The sequence below is a fragment of the Megascapheus bottae genome, chromosome 22, assembly GCF_031878675.1.
Source record: "Megascapheus bottae isolate mThoBot1 chromosome 22, mThoBot2.hap1, whole genome shotgun sequence".
Classification (NCBI taxonomy): domain Eukaryota; kingdom Metazoa; phylum Chordata; class Mammalia; order Rodentia; family Geomyidae; genus Megascapheus; species Megascapheus bottae.
In genome coordinates, this window is record NC_143530.1 from 12,053,446 (window position 1) to 12,073,226 (window position 19,781).

A 19,781-nucleotide genomic window follows, 5' to 3' on the forward strand; every position below is an offset into this window, starting at 1 on the left:
GTTTACTTTTAATCTCTATGACATCAACTCTCATTCCCTTCTTTAAACGATGTATTCTAACAGCAGTGACAGGCAGAGGTTTGTTGTAGACATGGGCAGCTGTCTGAGTAGTTCCTACCTGCACTGGACATTTGAAACTCCTTTGGCCCTCTAAGAAGGACAGATGAGGGGGGGAAACCACTGCTGTTTTCTCCTTAGAGGTACCAGGCTTACCAGCTTTTCCATAACCTGAGCTGAACACAGGGAAGATTTGGGCTGGATGAAGGGGAAAGTGATGTGAAACTGATGATAAAAGGCTGAACTGAAGGGAAGCGTTCCTCACTTTACCAGGAAATGTAGCAAGCCCAGTTTTGTTTGATTCACTTTTTTTTTTTTTTTTGCCAGTCCTGGGCCTTGAATCCAAGGCCTGAGCACTGTCGTTGGGCTTTTCTCAAGGCTAGCACTCTGCACTTGAGCCACACCACCACTTCTGGCTTTTTGTTCTATGCATATGGTACTGAGGAATCGAACCGGGTCTTCATGCATGCTAGGCAAGCACTCTACCACTAGGCCAAACTCTCAGCCCCTAATGCACTTTTTTTTTTTTTTTTTTTTTTTTTGCCAGTCCTGGGCTTGAGCTCAGGGCCTGAGCACTGTCCTTGGACTTTCTCAAGGCTAGAGCTCTACCACTTGAGCCTCAGCACCACTTCCGGCTTTTTTGTATGTGTGTGGTACCAAGGAATCGAAACCCGGTCTTCGTGCATGCTAGGCAAGCACTTTAACCACTAGGCCAAATTCCCAGCCCCGATGCACTTTTAAAAGTGAAATTACCTACTGTTATTCTACAGCAGGAAATAACTTAATGGCTCCATAATATATCAGTGTTTCCTACTGTGAAACATAAATTAGAATTATTAGAGGTAATATTTAGAACAATTTTTTTAGCTCTTAATGAAACAAGGTGTGCTTAAACTATTCAAAACAGAAAAAAAAAGGAGATAACAAAACTAAAGAGCAGCCACAGTACTTGTGTTTTTCCACTTTGCCACAGTTCAGATATAATCTGGTCATGTTCAAGCTGTGCTATGCTGACTACTATTCCATCACCTCTGCTAACCAGAACTCCCTGGACACTGGAACACAGCTTCTGTACTCTTAGCCAGCCTAGAGAGCAACTATCTCTAAACAATAAAGCATTTGCTTGGAAAGAGGAGAATGTTCAACTTCAACTAGAAAAAAAATGACTATGCTGGGTGCTGGTGACTCACACCTACAATCCTAACTATTCAGAAGGTTGACATCTAGAGGATCTCCACTCAAAGCCAGGCCAGGCAGGAAAGTCTGCAAGACTCTTATCTCCAGGAAACCCTAAAAGTCATAGAGTGGTACCCTTGAGTAAAGGGCTTAAGAACAGTGCCCAGGTCCTGAGTTCAAGACTGACAACTGAAAAAAAAAAGACTTTATTTTCACTCAGAAAATTCCTTATTTGCAAATATAGAAAAATTCTCAGAGATGACAAAGAAACATTAGGTTGGAAGGGATAAAGGCTGATGGAGACAAGTGGCAAACAAATTAGAATCAGCTTTCAGAGCTGCAGTAAAATGATTCAGTATTTGTTATTACAAAAAAAGACTTCAATGCAAACAAAAAGTCTAAGTGAAACGAGCTTAGTTCTGTGGGCTTCTAAACACTGAAGAAAAAAACAGGAAATTAATAACAGAAACTTGCATTAACATGACACAAATTTAAAACATCAGCTAAACATTTCTTTGCAAAAGACACACTGATGTTAAAAGCTCAGAATGCTTTTAGTATGGTTCCTATGTGACTACTGCAACTTTATAGATGTGAATTAGTCACAGAAAAGGGAGTAATTTAGGCCAAGTAGATTATTTCCAATTCCAAAGGGGTAATAAAAATACAGAGCTCTAATTATTACAAAATTTCATTTAAGTTAAAACAAGTAACTTAAAAATGCAGTCACACATTTAAGTGGACTTTAACACCTCAGTGTGTAAACAGTCAACACAGCAATCAAGGCTGCTTTTCCAACCTACCTTTACTTAACTGGGAGTGGTGGGGAGGGGAAAGCCACGAACGAAGGCATTTTAGAAGGAATATCCTAAGGACAAACTTTATAGCACTGGTCAAACAGGGCCATTTGAAAATGAAATCTCCCATCAGCATGGGGTTATTTCAAAACCCTGGGACAAAAAGGCCAAATTTTTATCATCAACATGGAATAACACCAAGATCTTAACCAAGAGGAAGAGTAGTTTTGAACTTTTAAAGGAAAATAAAAACCAAGAGAGGGGCCAGGAATTTGGCCTAGTGGTAGAATGCTTGCCTAGCATGCACAAAGACCCGGATTCAATTCCTCAGTACCATATACATAGCAAAAAGCTGGAAGTGATGCTGAGGCTCAAGTGGTAGAGCTCTAGCCTTGAGAAAGTCCAAGGAGAGTGCTCAAGCTCTGAGCTTGAGCCCTGGCAAAAAAATAAAAATTAAGGAAAAAAAAAAAACAAGGAAAGGAAGGGGTGGTTAAAAAATAAATTAATAGCCAGGCACTGGTGGCTCATGCTTATAATCCAAGCTACTCAAGAGGCTGAGATCTGAAGATCACAGTTTGAAGCTATCCTTGATAGGGAAGGCTGGAGATTATTATCTAATTAACCATAAAAACAAAACAAAAAACCCTGCTGCAAGTGGAACTCTGGCTCAAAGTGGTAGGTAGCCTTGACACTAAAGCTCAGGGACATAGTCCAAGCCCCAAGTTCAAGCCCCAGAACCAGCACGAAAATAAATAAATAAAATTAATTAATAGTAAAGGAAATATTAAAGAATAAACCTATAAAATATATTAAAAACATAGACATGTACATGTCTTCCAGAACAATACTGAATTCCCATTGGACAAAGTAAGACTACAATGTGAATTAACACAACTGAAAACCACAGTTAATATATTAACTATTTTTGTAAATGGTTCATTCTCATTTCTTAAAATAATAGAGGCTAAACCGAGTGTGGTGGCTCACGCCTGTAATCCTCAGTACTACATACAAAGGAAAAGCTGGGTGATGCTGTGGCTCACATGGCAGAGTGCTAACCTTGAGGAAAGCGCAAGGACAGTGCTAGGGCCTTAGTTCAAGCCCCAGGACTAGCAAAATAAATTAATTAATTAAAGCATAAAAACCATCAGTCAAAGTTGGCAAGGATGGGAAATAGGCACAGGCTATCAGGACCTAACTGAAAAATGGTCAAAAGATTAGAACAGACACCTTGCCAAAGAAGATATCCATATGACAGAAAACACAAGAAAAGATAATCAACATCATGTCACCAGGAAACTTCAATGAATACCACTATATAGCTGTTAGAATGATAAAAATCTAGAATACTGACATCAAAGGCTGGCAAAGGATGTGGAGCGACAGGAACTCTCACTCATTGCTGGTGGGGACTAAAAAAGTGGAACAACCACTTTGGAAGACAGTTTGGCAGTTACTTACAATGTTAAACATACTCCAACCATATGATCCAGTAATCATGCTCCTTGCTACTTACCCAAATGAGCCGAAAACTTATGTCCACAGAAAAACCGGACTATAAATGCTTAAGCAGCTTAATTCATGCTTGCCAAAAACTGGTAGCAACCAAGATGTCCTTTAGTAAACAAACTGTGGCACATTTCTATATGGAATACTTATTCAGCAATAAGAAAATGAACTATCAAGCCATGAGAAATAATATGGAAGAAGCCTAAATTCATACTGCTAAATGAGTTGAGTTGGAAAAGACTACATACAACATGATTCTAACTGTACAACATTCTGGAAAAGGTAAAACTAGAGAGCCAGTAAAAAGATCAATGGTTACTGGAAATTCAAGGTAAGAGAGAGAGGGGGAACAGGTAGAACAGGGAGCACTTTATATGTAGGTAAACACAGAGAATATGACACAGAGGAAGCCCTAATATAAGCTACAGATACTAGTTATGAACAATGTGTCCATAATAGGTTACGTATTCAGGTTCCTTGATGCAATAGTATTAGGGTTATGGGTTATCCATATTAGGGTTTACCAATGCCAGGTGTTAATAATAAAGGGGTATAGGAACTTTCTGTTCAGTTTTTCTGTAAATTTAAAGCCACTTAAGAAACAGTTAACTTAAAAGATATCTGGGCCAGGAGTTTGGTCTAGTGGTAGAGTGCTTGCATAGCATGCACAAAGACCCAAGTTCAAATTTCTTGATATCACATACATAAAAAAGCGGGAAATGTTGCTGTGGCTCAAGTAGTAGGCCACTAGCCTTGAGAAAGCCCAAGGACAGTACTCAGGCCCTGAGTTCAAGCCCCAGGACTGGTAAAAAAAACTATATATATATATATATATACATATACATATACATACATACACACACACACACACACACACATATATATATATATATGCACAGGTGTGTCTTGCTAATGACTGCTCTGGAAGTTGCTCTTGTCTTCTAAGAGAACAGTCTGTACTTAATCCCCAATGGGAAGAATTCAAGATTCAACAACCTGTTCTCATAATTTATCCCACAAAACAGTGCACAAAAACAAAAAAAAGAAAAAATAAGAGTTAGTTGTGTAATGAATGTTTCAGATAAGAACTATGAGGACCATTGGGGTTCACAGGGGGTTAATTATAAGTGAAAAAAATACATAAAGTTAATGTTAAGTCAAGTAATATCTGGATCAACTCCAAGTGGACATGGTCAGAAGAGGCCAAAAAGAAAGCAATAGTTGCTCTAAAAGCAGTACGATTAAAAAAAAGTGGGGGGGGGGGGTAGGAGCACTGCCTAGTGGTAGCACTAACAACTAAGTGACAAAGGGATCACAGTTAAGAGAGGACAACTTCCAGATGCAGTTAAAGGACTCCACTGCCACAGTATGTGTTTCCAGCACTTAGCTCTTTTTAGGGGGAAATAGCACACTCTTACTTTCTGTCACACTGATTATAATTTAAGTTCCTGGAGAGTATACCTCTCAACTTAGTTAAAACCTAACAAAGAATATGTACATAAGGGGCTGGAAGTTTGGCCTAGTGGTAGAGTGCTTGCCTAGCATGCACGAGGAACCGGGTTCGATTCCTCGGTACCACATACATAGAAAAAAGCTGGAAGTGGTGCTGAGGCTCAAGTGGTAGAGCTCTAGCCTTGAGAAAGTCCAAGGACAGTGCTCAGGCCCTGAGCTCAAGCCCAGGACTGGCAAAAAAAAAAAAAAGAATATGTACATAAATAACAAATGATTATGCCATTGGTCCCTAGCTAACTGAGCAGTTTAGCTCAAAAATGCGTTCTGATTCAGTTCCAGTTACTATGAGTGAGATCCAACTGAAACTTCTGAGACTAGATGTCATCTATTACAAAACTATGAGTTCCTTAGCTTGGAGCAATGGCTCACACCTGTAATCCTAGCTACTCAGGAGACTGAGATCTGAGGATCATGGTTCAAAGCCAGCCTGGGCACCAAAGACCATGAGACTTTTTTTGGGGGGGTCATGGGGCTTGAACTTGGCCTGGGCACTGTCCCTGAGCTTTTCAGCTCAAGGCTACTACCTACCCTTGAGCCAAGCCCCACTTTCCATTTTCTAGAGGTTAACTGGAGATAAGAGTCTCAGGTCCTAATTACAATAAAAAATATATGAAAAAAAAAAGTCCCAGGTCCTTTTGTGCCTGGGCTGTCTTTGAACCTTGATCCTCAGATCTCAGCTTCCATAGTTAGGATTACAGGTGTGAGCCACAGCGCCTGGCAGATAGTGAGACTCTTATCTCCAATTACTCATTAGAAAATAGGAAGTGGGCTATGGCTCCAGGGGTAGGGTGGTAGCCTTGAGCTGAAGAGCTCAGGGACAGGGCTCAGGCCCAGAGTTCAAGCCCCATGATCCACCAAAAAACAAAACAAAATAAAACCCAAAAAAACAAAAAAACACCACCACCAACAACAACAAAACTTACGAATTCCTTAAGAAAAGGTTAAACACTGAGTGAAAGGTGAAAGAGGGAGTGGGCAAGGAACCAAGCTCCCCCAACCCTTCCCCTGAAATTACTACGTGAACTTTCCCCCAGCCCCTCTGGTGGACTTTCCCTCACCTGAAATACCATCTTTTCCCCTCTTTGACACCTACATTCACAGTTCTCCTCAGGCCAATGGCAAGAAAAGCTCTTTACCTGACTAATAGCATATCAAACTCAAATTCTAGTCCCGTGATCCTGTGCATTTGCCAGTGAAGCTCACCAAGGAGCAGGGGTCATTTGTCATGCTCCAAAGAGGGCATATTTATTGTTTCTATCATTATAAGCTTGGGTTGTACAGACCAGTACATGGCAGACATTGCCTGGGTATTACTTTAGTGAATGGAGGAAGGAATCTTACCACCAATCTTACCACCATGTAGAATTAAGCAGTTCCCCAAATGTTCACTGCACACAGATTACCCTAAGCACCTAATTCAACTCTTACAATGTGATCAACTTAAAAATACAGCTCATTTCTAGCCTAAAGTGGTAACTGTAGTTGAAGAGACAGCCAGGGCTAGAGGAATCCCAAAGGCCCACAAAGCCACCTCCTAACAGAACACAGACTGACACTGAAACCTTTCATCTGTTGTCCAATGCTGGGAGAACAGGTATTTACTAGAGTCCAATAGACTTGTATATCCAGCTGTTTACCAACAACATATTCAAAAGTGAGCTTCTTATTTCCCTCTTCTCACAACCTGCCCTACTCCAAATGCTCCATTCCAGTAAATGGGTTCCACTCTTTATTTGCTCAGGCCAAAAATGAGGAGCCATCCTCAATATCTTTACTTGTCATACTCAATCCATCAATGGAGCCAGGATTAAATCACTCAGTCTTTTACAGCTTTACTTTGGATTCAAGCCATCAACTTCTCTCATCTAGACCACTACTTTAAACCTCATCAGATTCTCCTCCTACTCTTGCCCCAATACAGCCTATTCTCAACACAGAAGCCACAAAGAGAATCGAAGTCAGATATGTCACTTACTCTCCTCGAATCCTCTAATGGATAAATGCACATCACAATTCATAAGAAAGCCAGTGTTCTGTGAAACCTGGGACCCTCCCTCAGTCTACTCCCACTGAACACCAGCTTTTTTTCTATTACTGTACCATAGCCATAAGGGCTGGCTTCTCATGTTTAATACACAAAATACACTCCTGCCTTAGGGCCTTTAAGCTTACTGTTTATCCAGAATGGAATAAATTTCCCAGATAAACATCCACTTCTAATTTCTTTCATGTCTTTGTTCAAATGTTATCTTTTTAGTGACATGGTCCTTGAACATGCTATTGAACACTACAACACCTAGAATCTTGGCTTCTAGTATCTCTTCTCCATCTAATTTTCTCAATATATTTTTTACTTGTTTTGTCTGTCTTCCTTCATCCACTTCCCAATAGATGAGCTCAGGGCTCCAATTCTAGTGTCTAGAAAAGTATACGGTACAGAGCATTCTCCAAATACTCCTAGAAATGAATGAATGGATCTGTGAAGAACGGATCTTTCACACCTTCAGAATCTATAAATTAGCTGAAAGCTTAAGCCAGTTGGGGGAGACCCTAGTCAAGCTGTGGTTTCTTCCCATCCCTGGGGAGGCCAATTCCCCTTCCTATCTTACCTTCTCAAGTTTAGTCCACCCATTTAACGCCAGAAACCAAACCAGTACTAGGAAGCAGGGAAACACTAGGGCAACACATGCATGTTGCTAGGGTATTACAACTCTCGTGTCACCAGGTACGGAATTCCACAGAGTACTAATTTTTAAATTTAGCCTACTGGTATCTCACAAACAGAAGAGGTCACAAGATTAAAACTACATGTACTATGTAATTTAGATAATAGTCCTGATGCAATAACAGCAGCTCATTTGCTTTGAGGCATTTTCAAAGGAATAGAGCTAAATTTCCACTTGTTCAACAAGCTACCTCACCCTCAAGTTTTTACTGTGGATTTTTAATATATACAAAAGTAGAAAGAGGCCGGGAGTTTGGCCTAGTGGTAGAGTGCTTGCCTAGCATGCACAAAGACCCAGGTTCAATTCCTTGGTGCCACATACATAGAAAAAGCCAGAAGTGGTTCTGTGGCTCAAGTGGTAGACCTCTAGCCTTGAGAAAGCCCAAGGGCAGTGCTCAGGCCCTGAGTTCAAGGCCCAGGACTGGCAAAAAAAAAAAAAAGCAGAAAGAATAAGATACTGGGCCAGGTACTGGTGGATTATGCCTGTAAGCACAGTTATTCAGGAAGCCCAAAGCCGAGGATCACAGTATAAAGTTAGCTCAGGCAGAAAAGTCCATGAGATTCTTATCTTCAAGAAACTACTAAAAACCCAAAAGTGGAGCTGTGGCTTAAGTGGTAAAGCCTTAGTTTTGAGCAAAAGAAGCTCAAAGAGGGCACCTAGGCCTTGAGTTCAAGCACCAGGACCAACACAAAACAATACAAAAACCAAGAAAATTATAGTATACCAAATTTCATGGATCCAACTATTTCCAATATGTTTTTCTCTATTCTGTGATCTTCTCTGTCTCTCACTAAATATATCTTACTTAGCTGTTTTCCCTGAGAACAGGTCTATATAGGACAGACTTCACAAGAACAATGACTGAAAAAGGAAAAGACTGTCTAAATCAAGAGACTTGTCAATTATGTTCGGAGATAAGTACATACATGAACTGTTTTTTACTTGTTTGTATGTGACCCAGAATTTCTGAGTGAGTTAATATAATCCAGTAAGTATTTATTCTAAATATGAGGATTAAAATGGCAGAGGATAGCCAGACACTGGTGGCTCACACTTGTAACCCTAGCTATTCAGGAGGCTAAGATATGAGGATTGCAGTTCAAAGCCAGTCCAGGCAGGGAAGTCTAAGAGATTCTTATCTCAAATTAACCATCAGAAAACTAGAAATGGGGCTTTGGCTCAAAATGGTACATCATTAGCCTTGAGCAAAATAGTTCAGGGACAGTGCCCAAGCCCTGAGTTCTAGCTACAGGGCCAAAACAAACAAAAAAATAAAACAGAAGATAAAGGAAACTCAGCAACTGAGTTCTCAGGGAAGTAATAAGGATGGCTGGAAGAAGAAAAGTAGACAAATAATTGAAGCATAAGGCAGAATATACTCTATGCTCTAAGAAAGATAAAACAGCTCAGACTAAAAGCTTTTTTTAAAAATCCACACAGTTTATACACCCCAGGGCACACCCCTTCCCTAAATGAAGTTTCTCTCTATGCTGTACTTGTACAGCCAATAAGTACATTTTCAGAGACTGGGAATTTGGTGATCCAAAGAACATTTTTTGTTGTGGATCTTTTGTGTTGGGGGTCTATATGTGTGTGTGCATATGTGCTGGTCCTGAGACTTGAACTCAGAGCCTAGGTTCTGTCTCTGAGCTTCTTTTGCTCAAGGCTACTGCTTTACTATTTGAGTCACTGCTCCATTTCTGGTTTTTTTGTTGTTAGTTCATTAAAGACTCTCACAGACCTTCCTGCTTGGGCTGGCTTCAAACCATGATCCTCAGATCAGTCTCCTGACTAGCTAGGATTACAGGTGTAAATCACTGTACCTGGTGGTTGAAGATTTTTTAATGTAGTCTTTTTAATGTAATATTTTTGACATCCCTTCAGTTTCCAGTATGAGGGGAGGAGTGGAGAATAAAAGTCCAGCCAAACGCTTGGGAAATCTTGGGGCTAATTCAACACTGACACTCAAAGGATTCTTGCCCTGAGGGTACAGAAGTAAGTATCTTCCTACATAAGAACAGTCTCCCTAGTAGTCTAACAACAGATCTCAGTGATCTATTACCAGAAACTATCACAAGTTCCCAGAGAAAGATGGGATAAACCAAAGATTCGATAAGCCAAAATGGCTAAAGAGATTTACTAGCTAATTGGAGAAGGTCTAAGAGCAACAAGATCATCCTTGTGCCCCTTGAACTAGGTGTATAGGAGAGGTATGGGACAGAGTTGGGAAGAAGAGGGATTTGCTTTGTAATCAGATATAAAGACTGGAAAGATGCTGATGGTTATTGAGATAAGAGGGAAAGACAAGATATTTTGAGAAAACTGAAGAAAGAAGGTGGAAAAACAATTTTCACTTAAAAACTGATGGTGATGAAAATGAAGGAAATGCCATGAGCAGGGGATTGTGGGCAGGGATGTGGACACAAGAGCTCAGGATGGGAATGCATAGGTTATCGTGAATAGGGTTCATGTTTAGATAGAAGGGAGTCATTTCATTGAAGCTGGGCATATCAGGTCACTAAACAAATAACAATTAAGAGATTGGGAGGATCCCAGGTTGAGGCCAATAAACCAGAGAGGCCAATGGTGTCCAGGAGATATACTGGAGCGAAAATGTGAGACCCCATTTCGAGGAAAAAGTCCACGTGGTTGCTTGCACCTGAGATCCCAGCCAAGTAAGAGCTAATAGGTAAGTGGACTGTAATTCAAGTTGTCAGAACAAGATCCTACCTGAAAAATAAAGGAAAAAGGGCTGGGATGCACTTCAAGTGGTGGACCAGAGTGCCTGCCTAGCACACTCAAGCTCTGAGTTCAAACTGTTTACATACTGGGACAGAAGATCTTATAGAATGTGGATACATGGATACCTGGGCGAGAGGGGCAAGAAATCTACATGGATCAGAAGATTGGGGGTAAAGCGTCATGAGGTGGCAGACATTTTAGGTGAGATTATGGGGCGAGAGGGGCAAGAAATCTACATGGATCAGAAGATTGGGGGTAAAGAGTCATGAGGTGGCAGACATTTTAGGTGAGATTATGGGGTGAACGCTGAGTGCTCCAAGAATATCTGGGCAGAGGATATAGACAGGTGTTAAGGTTAATTGGTTCAAGGTATGCTACCCCAGCCAGGCACCAATACCTCACATCTATAATACTAGCTACTCAGGAGGCTGAGATCTAAGGATTATTGAAGCCAGCCCAGGAAAGTTCATGGGACTTTGAGCTCCAATTAACTACCCCTCCCTCAAAAAAGCCAGAAGTGAAATTGTGGCTCAAATGGTAGAGCACTAGCCTTGAACAAAAAAAACCTTAAGAGACAGGGCGTACAGGCCTACGCCTACACACACACATGCTACCCTAAAACATGGCAATTTGAAAAAAATGACAGCAGTGTATAGGTCATTCTCATCCCTCTCCTTTTTCCCTTGAAGCAAGGGATAAGGCAAGACCCTCATGTGCCAGGTGCTTTCCCTACACCCAAAAGGAACATCTTTAGTTTTAAAGCAAGGGGTGGGCTGGAGCATAGCCTAATGGTAGAGTGCTCATGTAGCATGCATGAAGCCCTGGGTTCAATTCCTTGGTACCACATACTCAGGAAGTGGCTCAAGTGGCAGAGCACTAGCCTTGAGCAAAAATGTCCAAGGACAGTGCTTAGGCTGTGAGTTCAAACCCCAGGACTGGCAAAAAGAAAAAAAAAGGGGGGGGTCATACAGTAGAAAAAGCAGTTTTCCCCAGTTTGGGAATGATAACTAGAAATGAGAGAAGGGTTGCAAGTTGACTCTGTTATCATTAGATCATACCATTGGCCCTACAGCATTTCTCAAGTATCTGCTCATCATCCAACCTGGCAGAAAAACACACAGGCTTAATCTTTTGTTCAGATCTTCATTTCCTTACTGAAGGTTCTTAGGACACAAAAAAGTTATATTAAATACATTTATGTACTTTTCTCTTGATTCATCTTTTGTTATGTAGCCCTCAACTATGAGTTGGGGAGGGAGGAAGCTATCTTCTCTCTCGTTAAAGTACAGGGATACCAAGGAATTGAAGGGCAAAAAGACAGGAAAAGTAGGGTAAGAAAAACACCAAGCCATGGGCTGAAGGACAAGCAGAAAGTACCCTCTCCCAGGTTATGTGTGTCTTGGGATGAGTTGGTGTTGAGTGTAATAATGATTAGAAAATAAGGAACCTGGGGGCTGAGGATGATGTAGAAAACCAAGTAGATTCAGGTAAGAGAGATAGTTAAGTGGGGGTTTTTTGTTTGTTTGTTTTGAGACGGTAAGCTCAAATCCTAGCTCTGTTAGCTGTGTGGTTTTAAAAATTCATCCAAAAAAAAAAGGGAGGGGGAGAAAATGATAATGACTATAACTATTCTTTTAGGCTTGTTGAAAGGTAAAAACTTAACCTGTTTGCTCTCTAAGAGGTGCTTAGTAGGCCTATCATCAAAGTATCATGGCAGTATAAAAGAAAAAACAAAAGCGGCCTCAGTGAAGATGAGAAGACTGGAATTCTAAGATATCAGCAGTGGCCAGTTTGGGCCACATTGTTTATGGTCTGTGAATCCCTAGCACTGAGGACAATTAAGCCCAGTCCCTCCCCCAGGGGGTCCTCAGTAAAAACAGCTGCTATAAAGATTCCTAGTGTGCCAGGAGCACCTTCGGGTGCTACCCCAGATGCCACTATCATCTTCCCTTAACAGAAGTGGAGACTAAGCTAAATTGTAATGCCCAAAGTCTCACAGCTGGAGGGCTAGAGTTAGGTTAGACTGGGCCTTAGATTTATGACCTCAGTGCCCTAAACTGAAACTGTCAGCTCTACTGCTTTACCAATACAACGGATGGATGGCTTGATCAAGGGGAATGAGTATTAGAGTATAGGAGATCACGGGAATGAGGGAAGAAGAGTCATAAAGCAAGAACACTCTGACACGTGGTTACAAGACTAAGCTTCTAGGGTGGAATACACACACGACTGTGATTACTATCTTGACTGAAAATTGCCAAGCTTCAGTTGGAAGGCGACTTCTGAGATCTAACCCAACCATATCACCATATTGATGTGACACTGAGATGCAGAGTAAGGAAGAGCCTTTCTCTCAGGTTTCCAAACACAACAGTGGCAGGCTCTACACTTGAACCTGTAACAGCACAACCCAGAATTTTTGATGTCTCTAATAAAGGCTACTTCGGATGAATCTCAATGTCCTCCTCAGCAACACCAAGGTGCTGTGGTGTGGGTCAGTTGTAATTCATGTGCTGATTGACACTGAAGGGATGGGGGTAGGGGTAGAAAGGGATGATTGTGGGGGCGTTTTTAGGACAATATGGGATTGAGAATTGTGAGGTTACAGGGCAAAAATCATGAGTTATGGAGATGGCTGATTGGGAAAACTATGATTGAGTATGGCTTGTGAGTTGGCAGAAGAGGTTTGAGAAGAGTCACTAACTTTGTGGGGAACCCGGGATAGTTTGGGGGGTCACTAAGATGGGAGGTGGGGATCTTAGGGCTGTAGGTCACTGTATTAGAACTGAGGGCCTGGGGGTGGGGGGGTCACTGGGCTGGCGGATCCCTGGTTAGCAGTTACTGAGTAAGAATCAGGGGTCACATGGTTCGGCTTGGGGTCAGGGCTGGGAAGTGGGGTCACACAGGTGGAGGCGGGCGGAGTCACGGGGTGGGGCCTGGGAGTCGGGAATTGAGGGGCAGGGACTTGGGGGGGGTGGGGAAGCCCGGACGCAGTCCAGTGGCCGGGCCGCGGGACTAGGGCCGGAGGAAGGTGGGCACGACGGGCTCGGGGCCTTCCCTGGGCCCTGCGCCCGCCCGGCCTCCCGCCTGGGGCAGGGTGGACCCACTCTTCCCGCAGCCACCAACCTGACAGCCCCCGAGGGCGACTCCGCCGACAGACCGCCATGCACCGGGCCCCGCCACCAGCGCCGGCCCCGCAACCCGCCTGCGCCATAGCCCGCCCGCCCGCGCGCGGCTTGCCTCGCGCGATATCCAGGTTCCAGGGCCGCCGCGCTTTCCTCCGCTCTCGGTGCGCCTCTACCGCGCCCCGGAACCCGTATGGAAAGTACCGGGCACGCTCCACCCCGCCCTCCCTTCGCTGCAGCGAACGGACTCTTTATCCCGGTTCCGGGGCCCGTCAGAGCCCCGGTAAACCCGGCTCTGAAGCGGAGCCCCGCAGAACCCCCCGCTCCCCGCCCCCCGCCGGCGTGACGCAGGCCCGCGAGGCCGAGCGCCCGGGGAGGGCGCGGTGACGTCACGACGCCGGGGCGGCGCCCGGGCGCCGCGCCCACCACAGTCCCCATAGCAACCGGGACCGCTACCTTGACCGGCTCTCCCGGCGCTCCGGTCACCTGCGGCCGGAGGCCGGGGCCTGGCGGGCCCACCGGCCTGGCGTCCTCCTCCTCCCGCTGGCGAGTCCAGTCCGGGAGCTTCCGGAGTCTGAGCTAGCTGCAGGGTCTGCAGGCCCTTCAGAGGGCGCGGTCCACGGGCACAGCCCGCTGACCTTGGCGCTGGCCCTCTGAGGGGGCCATGGCAGGTACTCATCGGTCGTGGTTGAAAAGGACTCTGCGCAGCTTCGATGCCCGCCAAACTGCGGCTTCCCCGGGGCTGACTGGGAACAGGGAGGACAAAACTAAGCACGGAGGGGCTGCGGGCAGGGGTGGGGGGGGCATTTCTAGAAACCTGAGAAAATGAAAAGTGAGCTTCGTTAAAAATACATACATGGACGGAGTTTGGCCTAGTGGTTAAAGTGCTTGCCTGGCATGCACGAAGACCCGGGTTCGATTCCTCGGTAACCACATACATAGGGAAAAGGCCGGAAGTGGTGCTGGGGCTCAAATGGTAGAGCTCTAGCCTTGAGAAAGTCCAAGGACAGTGCTCAGGCCCTGAGCTCAAGCCCAGGACTGGCAAAAAAAAAAAAAAATACATGCACACATGGGGAAGTGGCACTCTGGCTCGTAGGGCGGCAACCTTGAGCCAAAGAGCTCCGGCGGAATCGCCCAGGCCCAGAGCTCAACTCCCACGACCGACAAAAAATATATATATACATACATAAGTACACACACACACTGCGTCTAGCTACATAAGGAAGGACTAGGGGGGTGGAGAATGCATGCCTATAATTGCAGTATTTAGGAGCAGAGACAGGAATATCAAGAGTTTGATGTCAGCCTAGGGTGCAGAGCAAACTGGGTTCAAAAGAGGGGAAAAAAACCCCAACAGAAACAAAAAATAAAGAAACAAAAAATAAAGAACTGCCCTGGATTCAGATGGGGAAGAATGGGGTGAGAAACTGTACTGCTCTGTACCTTCAAAGTTTGAATGGTGGCTTATGCATGTAATCTAGCTGGCTGAGATCCAAGGACTGGCGCTTGAAGCCAGCCCATTTAACCACCAAAAAACCTGAAGCTATGGCCCAAGTGGAAGTTCAAGCTCTAGGACTGACACACACACAATTTTTTAAAATTCATTTCATATGTATATATATATCCAACAAATTTAACTTAATAAAAGAACGCTTGCCTAGCATGCATGAAGACCCAGGTTCGATTCCTTGGTACCCCACATACATAGCCCTGAGCTCAAGCCCAGGACTGGCAAAAAAAAAAAAAGAAAAGAAAAGAAACTCTGGGACAGCACTCAGGCCCCGAGTTCAAACCCCACGACTGCATTTCCCTCCCCCCCGCGCCCCACAAAAAAAATACTTTTTCTTGATATGTAGTCTATATACATAGATACATACACATATGTATATATTCTATATCATATATGTAGTCTAGGTTAGCCTTGATCTCCCAGTTCTCCTGCTTCAATCTCGAGTGCTGGGATTATACCCCTTATTCCCACTGCATTAAAAAAATATATTTTTTGGTCACTTGTGGGGCTTGAACTCTGGACCTGGGCACTGTCCCTGAGCTCTTCACCTCAAGGCTATGGCTCTACCACTAGAGCCACAGCACCACTTCCAGTTTTCTAGTAGTTAATTGGATATGAGTCTCACTGTCTTTAGTGTCTAGACTGGCTGTGAGCCATGATCCTCAGATCTCAGCCTCCTGAGTAGCTAGGATTACAGGCCTGAGCTACCACACCTGCTTAAAAATAGTTTTTGAAGTGAGTAAATTAGCAACACTGACAATACATTGGGCGTGGGGCCTATAGCAGCTTAATATGCCTTTGGGGGTTTGGAAGTACAGATCCTCTTCTTTTGTCTGAAGAGCTTAACCAGAACATGGGGCCAGCTCCTCAATCTTACACCTTGCTGTTCTGATCTTATCTGTTTTGGCTCAGCATTTCTAGGGGTGGAGCTGGAACTAGAAGTTCTCATCAGTTTCTCATTTATGGGCATAGTGGCTGTTGATGGCTCATTTTCATAGTTAATAACCCTTAAAGACCTCAGCATAAAAAGAAACAAATAGCCTGATCCCTATGGGGCTCTCTTTCAGTTCCTTTTCCGTGGTCATTTGACAAATGATTTTTTAAATAGCTAAAAAGAAAGGATGAAATAGCTTATCTCATAACATGAAATGTACAGAAAGAAATAGGATCCAGTGTACCTGTATGTCCCTTCAACCTTCCACCACCACCTTTGTCCTTAGGAAAACATCTCTGCAGCTAGGCATTAGTGGCTCATGCCCATAATCCTAGTTACCTAGGAGACTGAGATCTGAGGACCTCAGTTTGAAGCCAGCCTGGGAAGGAAAGCATGTGAAACTCTTATCTCTAATTAATCACAGAAAAAAAACAGAAGTAGCATTGTGGCTGAAGTGGTAGAGCACCAGGCTTAAGCAAGAAGGAACTCAGGGAGTGTCTAGGACCAGGGTTTGAGCCCCAGGACTGGCAAAAAAAAAAATTCTTGCAGATCCCTCTCCCTTCATTTGAAGTCATGATTCTAATGGGGGGAAAAAATTCTCAACTCTTAAGAATTGGTGAGAAACACGGTTTGGAATCAAATATTAAAGATGCTTTCTAGCAGCTTGTGTGGTGTCCCCCAAATCAAAACCATACACAGAAATACATATAATATACATTTCATATATATTAACTGATTCGTTTAAAAAGTTGATCTCATAAAAGAATTCTGAAGCTAAGCATGGTGGTTCACAGCTGTAATCCTAGCTACTCAGGAGGATGAGATCTGAGGATCGCAGTTCAAAGCTAGCCCAGGCACTCAAGTCTGTTAACCAGAAGAAAACTGGAAGTGGTGCTGTGGCTCAAGGAATAGGGCGGTGTCCTTGAGCTGAAGAGCTCAGGGACAGTGGCCCAGGACTAGAGTTCAAGTCCCACAACTGACCAAAAAAAAAAAAAAAAAAGGAATTCTAAAGATCTGTGTACTCCTTTTTTCCCCCAAGTTCACACATGAATTTTTCATTGTTTTAAATACTTTGTAGAGACTAAAATTCTGAGTCTCTTATTTCCAACTGACCATCCAAAAGCTGGAATCTATGCAGCTCAAGTAGTAGAGTGCCTACCTTGAGCAAAAAAGGTAAGCAAGAGGTTTTGAGTTCAAACCCCAGTAACCTCCATTAAAAAAAATAACTAAAAACTATACACACATATGCCTTTTTAATTTCTAAAATCAGGAATAAGATAAAAAGAGTTAAGTCTTAGCTGGAAGCCAGAAGACACTTGCTCCTCAAGCTTGTTTACAGTTCTAGGATAAGCTATTGAAAGAGGAAAAGATGGCAGGCAGAAGTTTCATTTAGTATTTTAATAATAATTATAAAAAAAAGACAATACAAAATCCAAACATTGTGTTTTACAAGTTCAGATACATATCTTTCCCCAAGTGCAAAATACTCTAGGAACTGCATCATTTGTTGTTTACTGTTGATTGTGTAAGGAGATGCTTGCTATATTGGCAGTGGTGGAGGGCGATTTTTTTTGGAGATCTTTTCTGTATTAGAAAAGAAGCTCGGAAACTTCCGTTCAACTTGCACAGTAGAGCAAAGTTCTGTGTCATCTAGATGGGCTGATAACAGAATGGGGCTTCTGTTCCCTCTCATATTTTTACTATGGAATTCCCAGTCCAAATAATGGCCCACGGACAGGGTGGACTACCTTTGAGAGAGATCAAGTTTAAACGTCTTGTTTTTTTGACTCTTCTCTTGTGCTAAAGAAAGAAACAGGCAGCTTGACATTTTCTGCCTACGATCAGTTACACTGTCTTGTTCTCTTGGTGTGAGACTGTCAGAATGTGGTTAAGCAGCAGATACAAATGTTTGAATGCTCTATAATTTTTTGGCCTATTTAGATAACGACCTCATAATCCATTGCAGAGTTCCCTCAAACATGCGTAAGAAGAACACTTCTCAGGATTGTATCATTGAAATTTCACCAACAGATCTGCATTTCCATCACCACAAAATGACCAAATCCTGGGAGGAATCTGAGCAGTCACAGTTCAGTGTCCAGCCTTTGGGGAATCTCTAGGCCTGGGGTAGGCAGCTCAAGTCTGGGCTCTGGACAGTTTTCTCCTGACCAAGAATTCCCTCAGGTTTAGGGATGGGCCTGGCCTGATCATACAGAGGGAGAGGTGGAGAAGTACAGATATCACAGTGCTTCAGAGGATGTAAGTGCCTTTCCAGAACACTTGGATTCTTTTCCAATTCAATTGGCGCATGGGGCCCCTATGGAAATAGCTCCCCATGCATGGACTCAGATCAGGACAGGTTTTATACTAAGACAAATGAGGCCCCACAGTTCCATGACCCCACAAGCACTCCATCCTGCAGGAAGGCCCCTGGGTTAGATCATGAAGGATTCCTATTTACACATTTTCCCACTCCTCTAGCTTACCAGTGGAAATACCTTTTTCATCTGTCTGTGAAGCCTAGCGAGTCCCTGAGTGTTGACTCCTCATTCAGTCCACTTATCCCCCAGTCTGATGCCCACGACCACTTTCCTCTTTAGGTTCAGCAGCAGCTGTGCCTGGATTCTTAATGCCCAACTTGGATCACCTAAATTAAACTTGGTAGACAAGAGCAAATCTTCATCTACTCATCTAGATCTGTCTTGATATCAGTTAATAACCTAGTAACCTACCCTTTCCACAAGCCATGGCATAAATGACTGAAGAATTTTATATTTTATGTGAATGTATGGTATGGCAGGAAAAAAGAAAGAAGAAGCCAAACTCTGAAAGCATAAATTAGGACTCAGCCTCACTGTTTGGCTTTCCAAGAGAGATGCAAAATGATAGGGAGAGAGGAACCAAAGTTAAATGCTTCTAGTAGAGAATTAGGATGGTCAACGTTGATTTAGTTTTCATGATGTTTCTTAGAAAGTGTGGCCATCCATACTAAATAATCATTCCCCAGCTTGGATGTAGCCATTTAGCATTTTTTTTTATAGTGGTGACCAGGAGGGACAAAGAAGATCTCCATTCCCAACTAACATGTCAAGAAATGGAATTCTGCCATTGGCTGCTCATTGAGGAGCCCTTTTCTTTCCTGTCAGTTCTCCTGGGGAGCAGCAGCCTGGCATAGTCACCTAGAACTGGCCCTAATGAGTTACAAAAACTGTGACTAGGGTCACAGCTTTGGGAGAACTCGAAGGAACAAACGGAAAAGGATTCTATAAGCAACAGGTGGATTCAGGGTAGAGCGTGTAGGATCTAAGTTTGGGCATTGACTTGATTCTTCTTCCTTCAAGAGACAGGCTTGAGGTCAACTCTTAAGTGGGAAGGGACAAGTGTCAGGCATAGTACCAGCATCACACCTGGGTAACCACCCTGTTCTTAGTTACTGCAGCTTTGTCTGGCCTTGGGAACCTGAGTTGGCCTGTCCCTGGGCATTTGGACCTGGTCCTCTTCCATGAGCACACTGGGGAAACCAGGAAAGCAGGAAGACATGAGGTTTCCCCTACTTGCAATAGAGTCACTGACCAATCCCACTTGCCTGTACAAACCCCAAGGAAGTCACGGAGTGGCAGGATTGGTTTAGCAAATAGTCCCTTTTTTTTTTTTCTGTTCCATCAGGTCTCCAGAATTACTGTCCTACATAGC

At 43.4% G+C, this 19,781-nt stretch overlaps 1 protein-coding gene and 1 long non-coding RNA gene across 7 annotated transcripts in view; one reads left to right on the forward strand and one right to left on the reverse strand.

Annotated features, from left to right (window-relative positions):
• The window catches only part of Znf76 (zinc finger protein 76), a 29,907-nt gene extending 15,952 nt beyond the window's left edge, over nt 1-13,955 (reverse strand). For 5 of the 6 annotated variants that reach the window (XR_016539295.1, XM_090355826.1, XM_090355825.1 and 2 more), the window contains exon 1: nt 13,646-13,955. The gene's annotated coding sequence lies outside the window, so the exon portion shown is untranslated. The remainder of the gene's footprint in view (nt 1-13,645) is intronic. The other variant, XM_090355824.1, reaches the window with a different exon arrangement.
• LOC150047791 (uncharacterized) overlaps nt 1-19,781 on the forward strand; it is a 49,752-nt gene that overhangs the window by 17,747 nt on the left and 12,224 nt on the right. The window lies entirely within an intron of this gene.